Genomic DNA, 14,224 nt, shown 5'->3' with positions numbered 1-14,224 from the left:
ATTTGAAGGCTTGGTTTTGAAGCATAAGTAGAAGTTCACCAGGCAGACAGGGTCAGGAAGTCATCCGAGAGAGAAGCACAAATAGAAGCAGAGGCAAGTAACATTACGGGATGTGTGTGCGCAGCACAAGGTGCTTGGCGTTTCTGACGTGTAGTGCGTAGGCTCTCCATATGGCCTCCGATGCCGGACCGATGTGGTTTCCTTTTTGTCTCCACTGTTTAGCACCGTCTCCAGCACACAGAGTGGGATGAGGTAATATTTACCGGATAAGTGAATGCACGAACACACAAATGAGGTACTGGTGGCAGGAGAGGCAGCAAAGGGAGCAGGACAGAGTGTAAATCAGTGTTATCCAGTGTAACGTTACGTGCGTCACTCATGTAGTTTGAAATGTTCTAGAAGCCACGTTTAAGAAGTAAAAAGAGAGGCACCTGGGTGGTTCGGTCAGTTAAGCATCTGACTCTTGGTTTTGGCTCAGGTCATGATCTCAGAGTTGTGGGATCAAACCCCTCTTCGGGCTCCACACTGGGTATGGAGCCTGCTTAAGATTCTCTCTCTCTCTCAAAAAAAATTTTTTAAAAAAGTAAAAAGCAGGCTAAATACACTTGAGAATATATTTTATTTGACCCAATATATCCCAAACATTCTCAAACAGGTAATCAATGTTAAGAAATTCCTAACGAGATTTCTACTACTACTAAGTACTGGAGTATTTATTTATTTATTTTTATTTTTAAAATTTTTTTTAGTACTGGAGTATTTAATACAATATCTAATACTGGAGTATTTCTAATTCTTCTACTTTGGACTCAGTCTTTGAGATCCCGTGGGTATTTCACGGGTGCATCACGTCCCGCTTCACCCCAGCTGCGTTTCCAGGCCTCGGGAGGCCCGTGTGAGCCCCGGCTACCGTGTTGGAAAGTACGTGTCTCCGCGCTGCCAGGCAATAGAAAACCTGCTGAGCCGTTTGGACTTCATTCAGCTCAGCCGATGAGAGGCCGCTGAGGGTCTGGCCAGTGGGCTGTGGCCATGAAGCTCTGTCGGTGGCTGTTCAGCTGATGGCTCCTGAGAGTGGAGAGGCAAGGCGGAGAGGCACACTCGGGATGTATCTCACTCCACTTGGCCGTGGGGTGACTGGGGTGGAGACAGGGCGCCCCCCACCCTGGAGACACTCCCTTGGTGCCCTCCAGAGCCCAAGGCCCCCACCCTGCCAATAACCACCCTCCTTCTGTGACTCTGAGCCCCTGTTTCTGAGGCTGTCATGGTCCCTGAACATAGGCTTTAGCAGAGTGAGGCATCTGCTGTCATTCGTGGGTAAACAGACGTGGCTCTGGGCAGCTGCGCGAGGAAATGAAGCATCTCTTAGTGTGTTTAGCAACAGCCCCACCTGGCTTAGCTCCCTCGGGACCACCTGGGGATGCACTGGCCCATGGAGGCACATGCTCAGGTGCTTGCCCCCTGCTCCCTGTGGCTCAGCACCCCCAGGAGTATGCCTTACACCCCTTATACCACTCCTGCTCATTTTTGTATTTCCTTGGACCCCAGACTCACACTGCCTTGCACATTCTGCACACCATAAAAGCGTCTTCCACGTTTCCTCTAACTCAGAGGCCGAAGTGTTGGGTACTGGGAGGCCCCTGGTTTGGGAAGCAGAAAACCAGGTCCCACTCCTGCTTTGGTAGCTCTGTGACTTTGGGTGGGTTACTGGGCCTCTCTGAGCCTCCGGTTCCTTGGGTGTAAAGCAGAAAGAGTGCAATGAGGATTAGATGAGATTGTGACCACGAAGGCCAAGCACAGTGCTAGGCCCAGAGGAGGAGCCCAGCCTGAGCAGTCATGACTGCCTGCTAAGTGTCCATTGTCCCCCACCGCAGCTCCTTGGGAACCAGGCCCAGCTCACACTCCCGGGGCCCCGGATGCTCCCAGCCTGCCCACCTGTGGTCCTCTCAGGCTGTCAGCCTCGGGATAGGCCTCACCCAGCCTTGAAGCTAGAGTCTGGCAAAGACAGGGGCCTGTGGCTCAGCTCTGTGGGAGTGAGGGTCTGCATTCCTGGATTCTGGGTTCCATGAGCGATGCTGCAGAGACGACCCTGGGCACCCTCAGGCCTTCGCGGTGGCACCTGGGACAGGTCAGCCCTGAGAGAACCGCGAGGCAGTTCCAGGGCTGGCTTACCCACTGGGCACAGCAGACACGGAGCTCACAAAACTTTTAAGGGCCCTCCAAAATATTTAACTTCTTTGAAAATCAGAGGGGAAGAAAGCCAGCTTCCAGAGAGGTAGAAAATGTTTCCATCTTTTTCTCACATCACATCATATTTCTTTACATTTTTAAAAGATTTTATTATTTATTCATAAGAGAGGCAGAGACACAGGCAGAGGGAGAAGCAGGCTCCATGCAGGGAGCCCGATGCGGGACTCGATCCTGGGACCCCAGGATCACGCCCTGGGCCAAAGGCAGGCGCTAAACCGCTGAGCCACCCAGGGATCCCTTTACATGTTTTTCTCACAATTTTTTTCACATCAGGAAAAAATAAATATTTAAAGCCCATGAAAATTTATTACCGTGGGGGTAGGGGGCACAAAAGCCACAACGCGGCCCTGACCAATTCTTCATTCGGTCAAATGGTTTTGTTGGGCAGGGCCCTTTCTGTCAATTCTTGTTCAAGCCTGGTCCAGCTGCACACATACCTTTGCTTCCTCAGATGGGGAAAATGAGACTCATGGAGGGTAAATAAGTTGCTCACGACAGTGAGTGTGGAGGTGACCGAGGTGGGATTTGAGCTGGGGTCCATCTGAGTCCAAATGATTTCCTTCATCACAACACACTGTTTGCAAATTCTTCATTTTATCTAATTTGGTCCTCACAGCGCTGAGTGTGGGGGGGACAATCCCATTTTAAAGCTCAAGGAACTGAGGTCCAGAGCGGAGGAGGAAGTACCTTGCTCTCAATCACTTGCCTAGCCCGTGAGGGGCCTAGCCGGTGAGGGAGTCAGGGCCTAGCCCTCTCCTCCCAAACGCTCCCCACGGCCCTACTGCCTGCACCCTCCACCCTCACCTCAGCCACCGTGTGGCTCCCCTCACCTTCTACCCACCTCCTTTCTTCTGCCCACTTCCCCAGCACCGCCCCCCGCCAGGGGACGCTCAGGCCCACCTCCTAACAAAGCTGGGGACTGGCCCTGCCATCTCAGAGGGTGGGGAGCAGAGAGAGGCAACGGGCCAGAGGCCAGAGTGAAGGTTTAAAGGCAACCCCGGGTCCCCCAGACAAACACCCCTCTGTAGCTCACGGCCTGTTGTGACTGGCCATGGGCCAGCCTCACCAAGGGCGGCTCCAAGGGCTGGGCTGGTTCCCCCACCTCCTGTCCTGTCTGCAGGCCAGTGCCTGCCAACCCCGGGCTCGGGCAGGAAAGGGCAGGGGTGTTCCCTCTGGAATGGAGGGTGTGGGAGGCCAGTGAGAATTGGGGAGGGCGAGGGACGCTGGGCGAGCCGCAGGGCCGAAGGCGCGTGAGAGGGAGGTCACTGGGTCCCAGCTGTGCATTTTGCAGAAGAACAAACCAAAGTCCAGATCGAACAAACGACTTGCCCAAGGTCACACAGCAAGTGAGTGACAGAGGTACTCCTGACTTCCGCCCCGGGAGATCTTACCCCCCTAGCGGGTCTCCCAGGCAGAGTGGCGGTGGCGACTCCGGTGTATGGGCAAGAGGGCGAGCTCCACACACCAGGCCAGGAGGTCGCATGTTAAAATTATAGGGTAAGTCTAGCTTTCCTAGAATTCCATGCGCCACTGCAGATATTCCAGACAGCGTCTGCATCCTAAACTCATTAATTACCAACACTGGGAGGTCAGCCAAGTGCGTGGAAAAGGAGGAGGGAGAGGCAGAGAATCAAAAGCAAGACCATTGAGAAGTTGGTATTAGGGACAAATCCAGATTATTGGAGTTTGTAAGAGGACACCGGCCTGGGTTCTTAAAGACAGCTATAAGGAGCCACACAGGAGCCCTGGGGGACAGGGCACCTGGTGCCAGGAAATCTCTGGTGCCTGTTTGGGTTTGGTTTTTGCCCTGTACTCCCACCACCACCACCCTTTTTTTTTTTTTAAAGATTTTATTTATTTATTCATGAGCGATACAGACAGAGAGGCAGAGACACAGGCAGAGAGAGAAGCAGGCTCCCCGTGAGGAGCCCGATGCAAGGACCCTGGGATCATGATCTGAGCCAAAGGCAGATGCTCAACCGCTGAGCCACCCAGGCATCCCAAATCCCCATTTTTTCCCCCAGAAGTTTGCAGTTGCCTGTTCCATGGGATACAAAACTCAATTACATCTATGTGTTCGTGCTCTAGGAGGTGGCAGTTAGAAACAGCTCAGAAACCGGGGTCTGTGCAGCAGCAGGGGGCTGAAAGCAGAGCTGAGGGCAGTGAGGGCCGGGTGGGGTCTCCCCGATTGCCCACCAGCCCGTTCCTTCTAGGTTTGGTTTGGTTCTTACTATTGTTGTCATTGATCTTGTTTCACATGTATCAACAAGGAGTTCTCAAACATGTTCCAAATGAACCTTACTGTCTCCATGCGCCCGGATGCCTCGATGGCCCTCAGTTTCCCCATTTGTAAGGAGACAGCCATGGACTCGGTAGTTTTCAGACTGGTTTCCATGGAGTCCCTTGACCATAAGGAGTTGCCTCCCAGGACTGCCACCAGGGGTGAGGAGGGATGAATGAGACATTGAAGAGGGGGTGTAGAAGGGAGGCATGTGGTCCCTTAAGCCCTTTGGGGAAGCTTACTTTTCTATCATAAATTCATTCCCCAAACTCTTCCAGAAAAGAGATCTCCTTTCAGTGTGGACCAACACATCAGAAAATCTGCCAGCTTCCCCTTTTCTGGTTGGTGGAATGTCCCTGCACCTCTGTCCTCCCCCGAGCGAGACTGTGAGTGATCCCCCCAGCTGTTGTAGGGTGCCACTCTGGGCTCCCCAGATCCCTGGGTCTCCTGTCCTACTTTATCCCTCCACTCGAGCTTCCCAGGGAAGGGTGCCTGGGGTGGGGTGGATTTTTCCTGAAGCTTCGCATGCCTGGAAACGTGGTTCTTCTACCTCTCCACTCAGTATTTAGTTTGGCTTGCTGTACACTTCTAGGCTGGAAATTATTTTCCCTCAGAACTTTGGAGAGTTGTCTCAGAGGTCCTAGTGCTGCTGCTGTCAAATTCTGATTTCATCTGATTGTGGGTCCTTTTATTTGTTTTTGATCTTATTTAAAAAAAAATCTACAGACATGGATGAGATATTCTCTTTATGCCCTATGTTCTGAAAAGCCATAGTGATGAGCCCTATTGTGGGTCTTCTTCACTCATTGGGGACTCAGAGGGTCCTCTCATTCTGAAGACTCATGGCCTTCATTTCCAGGAAATTTTTGGGAATTCTTTGATAATTTTCTTCCCTTGATTTTCTCTTTTTAATCATTTGTGGGGGGCACCTGGGTGGGTCAATTGGTTAAGCATCTGACTACGGCTGAGGTCATGATCTCAGGGTCTTGGGATCAAGCCCCATGTCCTCGGGGAGTCTGCTTCCCCCTCTCTGTCTGCTGCTCCCCCTGTTTGTGCTCTCTCTCTCTCTGTGTCAAATAAATTTTTAAAAAATCTTTAATCATTTGTGGAATTCTTATTAATAAGATGTCGGATCTCCTGGAGCAATCTGGTCTGACTATCTTTTTTGTTCCACTTTATGAGAAACTGTCTCATCTTCCAACTCTTCTAATGAAGTTTTTATTTCGTTTGTCATATATTTTTTTAATTTCTGGACACCCTTGCTTGTTCTCAGAATATTCTTTTCTTATAGCACCCTGTTCTTGTTTTATAGATGCAGTATTTTATCTCTCTGAGAACAAGAACATTTTCTTCTGCCCTTTGTATTGTCCATTTGTTTTAAAGGCCTCCAGCCGTTCATTTGGTTTGTTTGCTATCTGTCCATGGGGGCTTTTACCCCCAAAGATCTGCTGATCCTTGGCTGTCTGCTTCTGTTTAAAAGTAAGGCACTAAGAAGCTCATTTATTTTTTTTAAAGATTTTATTTATTTGAGAGAGAGAACACACGTGGGGGTGGGGAGGGAAGGGGCAGAGAGAGAAAGAGAAGCAGACTCCCCACTGAGCAGGGACCTGGACTCAAGGCTTGATCCCAGGACCCCGAGATCATGACCTGAGCTGAAAGCAGATGCTTAACCAATTGAGCCACCCAGGTGCCCTAAAAAGCTCATTAAAAAAAAAAAATGTCCTAAGAAGCTCTGGGTGTGGGTGTGGGTGTGGGTGTGGGCTTATCAATTAGTGACTTCATCGGCTCATTGGCAGGAACCTGGTTGTTTCATGGAGGAGCCCGTAACTTCTATCAGTATCTGTAGTCTGTTCCCTTTGGCTGATCAGTCTCTCCAGCCCCTCTCTAATTTTCTGCTTGGAGGTTGAGCTGGGCTTTACAAGTTCTGGCCCAAGGGGTTGTGAGCCCCACACCGCATGATTTAGACTTTCCCTCAGCCCCATTCGCAGCCAGGAATTAACCGCCACCAGCATTAGGTTTCTCTCAGAACTCTGAGTCCCAAAGTCAGATGTGCACTGAATCACCTAGGGATCTTGTCCAAGGCAGATTCATGTCCAGATGCTTGTCTAGTGTTCCTGATGAGGCCCGAGACTCTGCATTCCTAACAAAGTCCTCAGAGCTGCTGATGCTTTTGATACAAGGGCCACATTTTGGATGGCCGGGGTCTAGAGCCATGCTGCCCCATATAGCTTTATGCAGTGGTGGACACATTCTAGCCCTGTGCTGACCAACATGGAACCACGAGTCACCGTAAATAGTCAGCACTTGAAATATGGCTGGGAGGACTAGAGCCCTGAACTGTAATTTTTTAAAAAGATTTTATTTATTTATTCATGAGAGACACACAGAGAGGCAGAGACACAGGCAGAGGGAGAAGCAGGCTTCCTGCAGGGAACCTGATGCCGGACTCGATCCTAGGACCCCAGGATCATGCCTTGAGCCAAAGGCAGATGCTCAACCACTGAGCCACCCAGGTGCCCCCTGAACTGTAATTTGTATTTAACTTTAGTTTTCATTTAAATTTAGGTGGCCACATGTGGCTCTCACGTTGGGCAGTGCAGATCTACCTCCTGAATCACTCTGTAGAGGTGAAATTCCTGAATTGTTCAGGACACGGGAGGCCTATGGTGAGGGTGGGGTGGGGGGTCTGGTGGGGCTGGAGCTGAGGTGCTCCTCTTACGAACTTTCATCTTCCCTTTTTTAGTTCCACATGGCACTCAACTTTTGATGGTATCTGTTGCCACCCATTCGTGAGCTTTCCTGAGCTTCTTCAGCACAATCTATTTTTATTGTCCCCCCTGCCCCCCGCCACCCCAATCTCAGCCTTTTCCAGGCTGCAAAGTCACACACAGCCATAGGCGTGTCCAGCTTTCAAGGCTAAATTGGCCTATCTCCAATGTGGTTTCTTCTCTGCTTTCCCTTCGGCCGTGTGGACTTATACATCTTCATTCCTTTACTGTCATCACAGGGGGTTTGAGGAGGACACAGAGATGAATGCTTGTTGTCTGCTCTATGTAACCCAAAGCCCCTCCACAGTTTTGTTTTTAAAGACTTTATTTTTTAAAGTAATCTCTACACTCAACGTGGGGCTTGAACTAACAACCCCAAGATCAAGTCACAGGCTCTACTGGATAGAACCACTCAGGTGCCCCGCTGCAATTTTTAAAAAATAAAAACAGTTCTGGGGGCACCTGGGTAGCTCAATCAGTTGAGCATCCAACTCTTGATTTCAGCTGAGGTCATGATCTCAGGGTCATGAGATCGAGCCTTGCGTCAGCTGGGCATGGAGTCTCACTTGAGATTCTCTCCCTCTCCCTCTGCCCCTCGCCCAGCTTACGCCCACAGTCAATCTCTCTCTCTCTCTCCCCCTCCCTCCCTCTGCCTCTCCCTCTCCTTCTCTAATTAATTAATTTAAAAAAATAGTTCCCAAACTTGGTTTCTCCCAGGAAGCTGAATCTGTTCTTTTACCTGTCATTTGCTTATGGGCCAGGAGATTTGTCACACCCAGGAGCCTGGAGAAACCATCCCTAGGTCACTGAAGAGCCTATGAGCTGCTGGGGGAAGTCAAAGCCTCTACCTGTCTGAGGAGAGGGAGCCTGGCTAACCCACTCAATGTGGTTTCTCTATTCTCTGAAGGGACTGGGGGCTCAGGTGAGACCAGACAGCTGATGGCACCTTGCACACCAGAGCAAGGCATGTTTAAGACTGAAGACTTTCTTTTTGTTTTTTAAGATTTTATTTATTTATTCATGAGAGACACAGGGAGAGAGAGGGGGGCAGAGACACAGGCAGAGGGAGAAGCCGGCTCCATGCAAGGGAGCTTGACGCGGGACTCGATCCCAGGTCTCTAGGATCACACTCTGGGCTGAAGGTGGCGCTAAATCGCTGAGCCACTCAGGCTGCCCAAGACTGAAGACTTTCAAGGTGCCTGGGGGCTCAGTGGTTGAGCCTTTGCCCCAGCCAGCTGCTCCAAGGACTCTCTCTGCTCCTCTCCACAGCACTTCTCCCAATGCTCCCTCCCTATGTGTGCTGGTGCCCACCACTCCCTGGATATGTGATCCCTCCCTGCATCCCCCACGGTGGCAGAAAATGTCTCCTGAGGCACAGTGGAAGAAGCATGAGTGGATTGAGTACAAATCTTGAGGTCAGAGAGATGAGAGTCTAAATCCTATGTCTCAGGCTGAGTGTTGGCCCCCAGTGGTCACCACGTCCTAATCCCCAAAACCTCGGACCATGTTCCCTTATGTGGCAAAGAGGCATTGGCAGGTGTATTAAGTTAAAGGTTATGAGATGGGGAGAGTAGCCTGGATTACCCAGGTGCAGCCAGTGTAATCACAAAGGTCCTTAGAAGAGGGAGGCGGGAGAGCCAGTAAGAGGCTTCACGATGGAGGCAGAGGCCAGAGACGGAGAGATAGAAGATGCTCCACTGTGAGCTTGAAGGTCAAGGTGGAAGATGGGGCCATGGGCCAGGGAATGTCAGTGACCTGCCCCCAGCTAGAAACAACAAGGAAACAGATTCTCTTCTAGAGGCTCCGAAAGGAACACAGACCTTGATTTTAGCCCAGTGAGCCGGATTTTAGACCTCTGACCTCTAGAGCTATAAGAAAATTAATGTGTGTTGTTTTAAGTCACTTCGTTGGAGGTCATTTGTGACAGCAGCCCAGGAAACAAAGGCCTGCTAGCTCTGCTATATCTTAGCACCAGTTACCTAACCTCTCTGAGCCTCGTTTCCCTCCTCGGGAAAAATAGAGGTAACATATGTGAGAAAATACACACGAAGTACTCAGCATGGTAGTGGGACGCAGGAAGCAGCGGAAGGACTGACAGCTGTTGTGTTTGTGGTCACCGTCATCGGCACTACTGGTCATCTGTCCACAGGTGTAAGTACAAACCGGACATTTTCTTTGTTGTCTAGACTCTCTGGGGTAGAAAGGATAGGGAACGGTCAAGAGACAGGCCTGTAACTGCTCACCGTTCTCAACCTGGGGCGATCTGCCTCCCAGAAGACACTTGGAAAGCCTAGAGATATTTTTGGTTATCACAGCTGGGGGTGCTGTCGGCAGCTAGTGGGCAGAGGCCAGGGATGCTGCTAACCATCCTGCAATGACCAGGGCGGCCCCTGCGACTCAGGATTATCAGATGTAAACAGGGCCATGGTGAGGACCCCTGCCATCCTCTGAAGGTTTGTTATACCTCTTGGGCTCACAGTGTCAACAAGTAGAAAGAAGAGTGAGCACAGCCCTGGCCCAGCAGGGCCACTGACCCTCAGGGTGTCCCCAGGAATATTGCTTACCTCCTGGGAGGCTTGGCAGCCATGGGCACTTTCAAGGTAGAAGCTCTGAGTTCAAGACTCAGCTCCTGCGCTCGCTTGCTGTGAGATTTTGGGCAAGTTCCTTAACTTCTCTGAGCCTCTGTTTCCTGTCAGCAAAGTGGACATAGAAAGACCTGCCCTGTGGTGTTGATTAAACAAGAAAACGTGTAGAAGCCCAGTGCTTTGTCAGTGTCTCCTTAGTTTGCTTCCCTTCCCGACCAGCATGTCAAGGGGGGATTATTTCCCTTTGACATAGTCCCTTAGGAGGCATCAACTTTTTAACCTTTTAAGCTTTCTCCCCCTTGGGGACGGTAGGACACAGGGAGACTTACATGGGGGCTCAGTGTGGTTTGAGTACTCTGGGGAGCTGGCCGTTGGCTTGCACCCCAAGACTGAGGGGCAGAAGGAAGCCACAGGTCACATTCCAGCTCTGGGTCGGTCTCAACCACAACGCCCACAGGTCTCCCTCCTGCTGACTCCTGGCACAGCCTGTGCTGCCTTTTTGGCACAGGGCACAAATCTGCCTTGTGACCACTTTCATCTGGGTTTTCTATTTATAACTCTTAGTGCATGGAACTTATCAGGCTTGCAGGTCTTGGTTGGAAGCTCTTTGGGGGCACCTTTCACGATAGTGTGGGCCACGAAAATCAGAATAAAGGATGTTCAAGCCAAAATTTGACAGGGTGGGTAAATAGGACTTAATAGATGTGGTGGGCCTGAAATCTGGACTTCCGGATCCAAAGGCCACTGCTTTTTCCATAGGACTTCAATATGATAGTGATTAGGCACCTCCATGATCACTGCTGAGCTAGACATGGGGGGGCGGGGGAGGTGATCCGCACTCAATATTGATTGGAGGAAAGATCCTAAAGGAAACAACTCCAGGGGGACCTGAGTGGCTCAGTCAGTTGAGCCTCAGCTTTCAGCTCAGGTTGTGATCCCAGAACCCTGGGATCAAGCCCCACATCAGTCTCCCTGCTCAGCACGGAGTCTGCTTCTCCCTCTCCCTCTGTCCCTCCCCGCTGCTTGTGCATTCTCTCTCTCCCTCTCTCCCTCTAATAAATAAAATCTTTAAAAAAAAAAAAAAAAAAGGAGGGGATCCCTGGGTGGCTCAGCGGTTTAGCGCTTGCCTTTGGCCCAGGGCATGATCCTGGAGTCCCTGGATCGATTCCCACATCGGGCTCCCAGCATGGAGCCTGCTTCTCCCTCCTCCTGTGTCTCTGCCTCTCTCTCTCTCTCTGTGTCTATCTCTATCATAAATAAATAAATAAATCTTAAAAAAAAAAAAAAAAAAAGGAAACGATTCCACTTCCATCCTCTGTGTCTGAGCTCTAGGGATGTGATCCCCATGGTCTTTGAACATGGAATGACCGGGAAAATGAATAGAAGAATGAGTAGAAGGATGGGTGGGCGGGTCCAGGAATGGATGGGAGGATAAAAGAATGGATAAATACATGAAACAAGAAATGTACTTCCTAATTTCTGGAAACCAACCATGAGGAATATGTATTCAGTGTGTAATTGTGTGTGGCCCCAAGTTCAGGGGAGCAGGAAGCCAATTCAGATCCCACCTTTGGGAGCTGTGACACACAGCAGGACAAAGTCATGCAGGCAGGGCAGATGGGGTGGGGGTGATGATGTGAAACCCAACATGAGTGGAGAGTATGGGTGGTGGCCATTGAGGATTCAGGCAGACTCGGGTCACCATGTAGCCAACAGAATGTTTGAAGGTTCGGTCCTGAGAGTCCCATTAATGCTGCTGCCAAGTGAAATCCCCTCTGCAGAGCTCTCCCTGGTTTTTTCCAGGTGCCTTTGAGGAAGGATTCCTGCCTTCCAGTCAAAATTGCACATGCTGTCCTCCTTCTCCTAATGTCCCCAGAGTCAATATCTGCAAGGAAGGATGAGCTTTTGGAAGACACTGGTTCTCAAGTTAAGCTATGAATGACTACAATGCAATAGAACCACAGATTTGAAAGGCCCTTAATGATCACCCCCAAACTGGACCATTGTATAGACAGGAAAACCAAGGTCCAGAGAAGGGAGAGGACTTTCCAAAGTCACATGGCCAGTCATTGGCAATGGAAACCCTGCTCTCCTGGTTCTCACCCCCAGTTATGAATCTGTGGCATGCCCTTCCCCTGTCCATCCGGCAACCCCCTTGCTCTACCGGCCCCATTAGGATTTTTGCCTTCCTGGTGGCGGTTTTACTATTCCTCAGTGGAAATGAAAGAGAAAGTCAAACCCTCCGGAAGCTGTAGTGAATCCCTCTTCAGATCCCCCCTTGGGACAGGGCTTCACGGTCCGGTTCTCTGACCGCCCTGTACATACTTGAGTTTGACCAGATGCAGCTAACACTTGGCCAGGTAGAGAACTGAGAGCTCAGGTCCAAGGAGAACAGGGAGAGCACAGACTGAGGACAGAAGAGAAAGGAGAAGAGGGGCCAGGAGCTGAGCTTTACCACTCACCCACCATCCACCAGGCACTGCGCCGAGTAATTCTATCTCACTGATTCTCTCACCCTAGGAGATAGCAGGTATTATCCATGCCTTCCAAGTGAAACCACTGAAGCCTACAAAAGTGCCTCGGCCTATAGGGCTGGTCAGAGATGAGGCCAAGATGAAAACCCAGACAACCTGACCCCAAAGCTCCCTCTGGATCATGAGCTTATAGACAGTGTGCCAGGAGAACACCACCAGGAAGTCTTCCAGAGCCACCCACAAGGAGCTGGAATTTCTCTCCTGAGGGCCCACATCAATAAGGTCAAGGCTAACAGGGGCCAATGCAAAGTCTTGCACTTAAGTTCAAAATGACATTTGCACAAGAGCGTAATGGAGACCTGGTTACTGGGCAGCAGCTGATCATAATATTGTCCCGTCATACTGCAGCTGCTATTGCCTTATATTTCCAAAGCACTTTGCAGTTTAGAAAACCCTTCTCCTTGCCGACCTCAGGCCTTTGATTGACCATAAACAAGCATAAGAATAAGTCTGGAAAGGGTTTTGAGAGTATATCAGTAGGGTGTGTATGAGCACCTGTGACTGCCTGTAAGGGTAATGAGCTATTTGTTTGCATTAATCCAGCATAGTATCAATAGACTTTGTGCACAGCCACTGCTAAATATATTACATGTTTAACCCATGCAGGACATTATCATCGTAAAGATCGTTTGAAGGAGCTTAGAATATTTGCCCTGGGAAAAAAAATAATCAGAGAACATACCTTTGCTGTTTTCAAGGGCAGAAAGCTCTTTTACTTAAGAACGGATTGGGTTCACAGGACCTTTACCAACCCTTGGTTGGTTGGGTTAAGCAGGACATCCTGTAGCCAGCTGCTAGTGCCACCTGTTGGTGGGAGGTAAAATTGATGTGCTGATATTACCTGCTGTGGTCACTGTTTCATCCTTGAAGTTTGGTTTCACCTTTTTTTTTTTTTTTTTTTTTTTAACGTAGAAGTGCTTTTATACCTGGCAGGTTGTCATTATAAGAGGTAGCACACTTACCTTTGTGGGAAGAGAACTAGGTGAAAATGATAAGGAGGGATATTTTGGTTTCAACATGAAGGTTAATTTTCTGGAAAAAAAATTCCCCAAAACTCAAGGGGCTACTTGGAGTAGTGAGGTTCATGTCTGTGGAAGAAACCAAGTCATGCCAAATCTTCCCATGTTTTAAGTGATGGGGAGAAATCGATCCCCGTGTTTTGGTGGATGGAGGGCATTCGTGGGTTACCTACTTTGAGTTACATACAGTTGGCCAGTTGAGTAGTGATCTGTCAGTTTTGTTGTCTTATCCAGGGAGGAACTTTTAGGCCAGGCCAGAAGGAAGGAGGATACCACAGGGGCAGAGCAAGGGGGAGGCGGGATATTTGGGACAGGTTGGATCTGGCAATGTTTATCCTCCAGATATGGCTCTAACACTCGACCAAGAGATAGGCAGAGAGAAAGGAGAAGTGACTCAGAGAGTAAAAGGTCCTGACCTCCCATCACTTCCCGGACTGACCTCCCACATAGGACCATTTGTAAACAACCCAAGGAAACAACAGTTCCTTGTAGATTCTATAAACGTGATTAAGGTTGTGCTGGAGACAGAGGTTCAGAGTGTGGCCGAGGGCAGGCATCAGTCAGATAGGACCGGTCAGGGTCAGGGGTCTGGGGCAAGGGCTGAGCCCCAGCCTGTGTGGTTTTCTCATCAAAGCCCATCGTTGATTCAGGGCCTGGGTGCCGGGCCCTTTGTGTCTTGCACATTCCCAGGGAGGCAGTCCAGTGAGGGTTTACAGAGAAGGGGACGCAGAATAGGACAAACGCTGGCTTGAATGCTAGCATGGCTACCTGTTAGCCTTGTGAGCTTGGC

General features: G+C 50.0%; 1 protein-coding gene and 1 long non-coding RNA gene across 3 annotated transcripts in view; one reads left to right on the top strand and one right to left on the bottom strand.

The window, feature by feature from the left end:
* NCMAP (non-compact myelin associated protein) overlaps positions 1-14,224 on the top strand; it is a 41,510-nt gene that overhangs the window by 14,389 nt on the left and 12,897 nt on the right. The gene's annotated exons all lie outside the window — the stretch shown is intronic.
* LOC140634187 (uncharacterized) lies at positions 601-13,218 on the bottom strand. The gene is made up of 3 exons (XR_012031705.1): positions 13,098-13,218; positions 1,552-1,729; positions 601-1,065 (listed from the first exon to the last, which is right to left on the bottom strand). It is a non-coding gene; the product is annotated as an uncharacterized lncRNA (long non-coding RNA).

The sequence above is a fragment of the Canis lupus genome, chromosome 5 (genome assembly GCF_048164855.1).
Source record: "Canis lupus baileyi chromosome 5, mCanLup2.hap1, whole genome shotgun sequence".
NCBI classification, from domain to species: domain Eukaryota; kingdom Metazoa; phylum Chordata; class Mammalia; order Carnivora; family Canidae; genus Canis; species Canis lupus.
The sequence above is the reverse complement of the archived record's forward strand: the minus strand, read 5'-3'. Positions and strand labels throughout refer to the sequence as shown.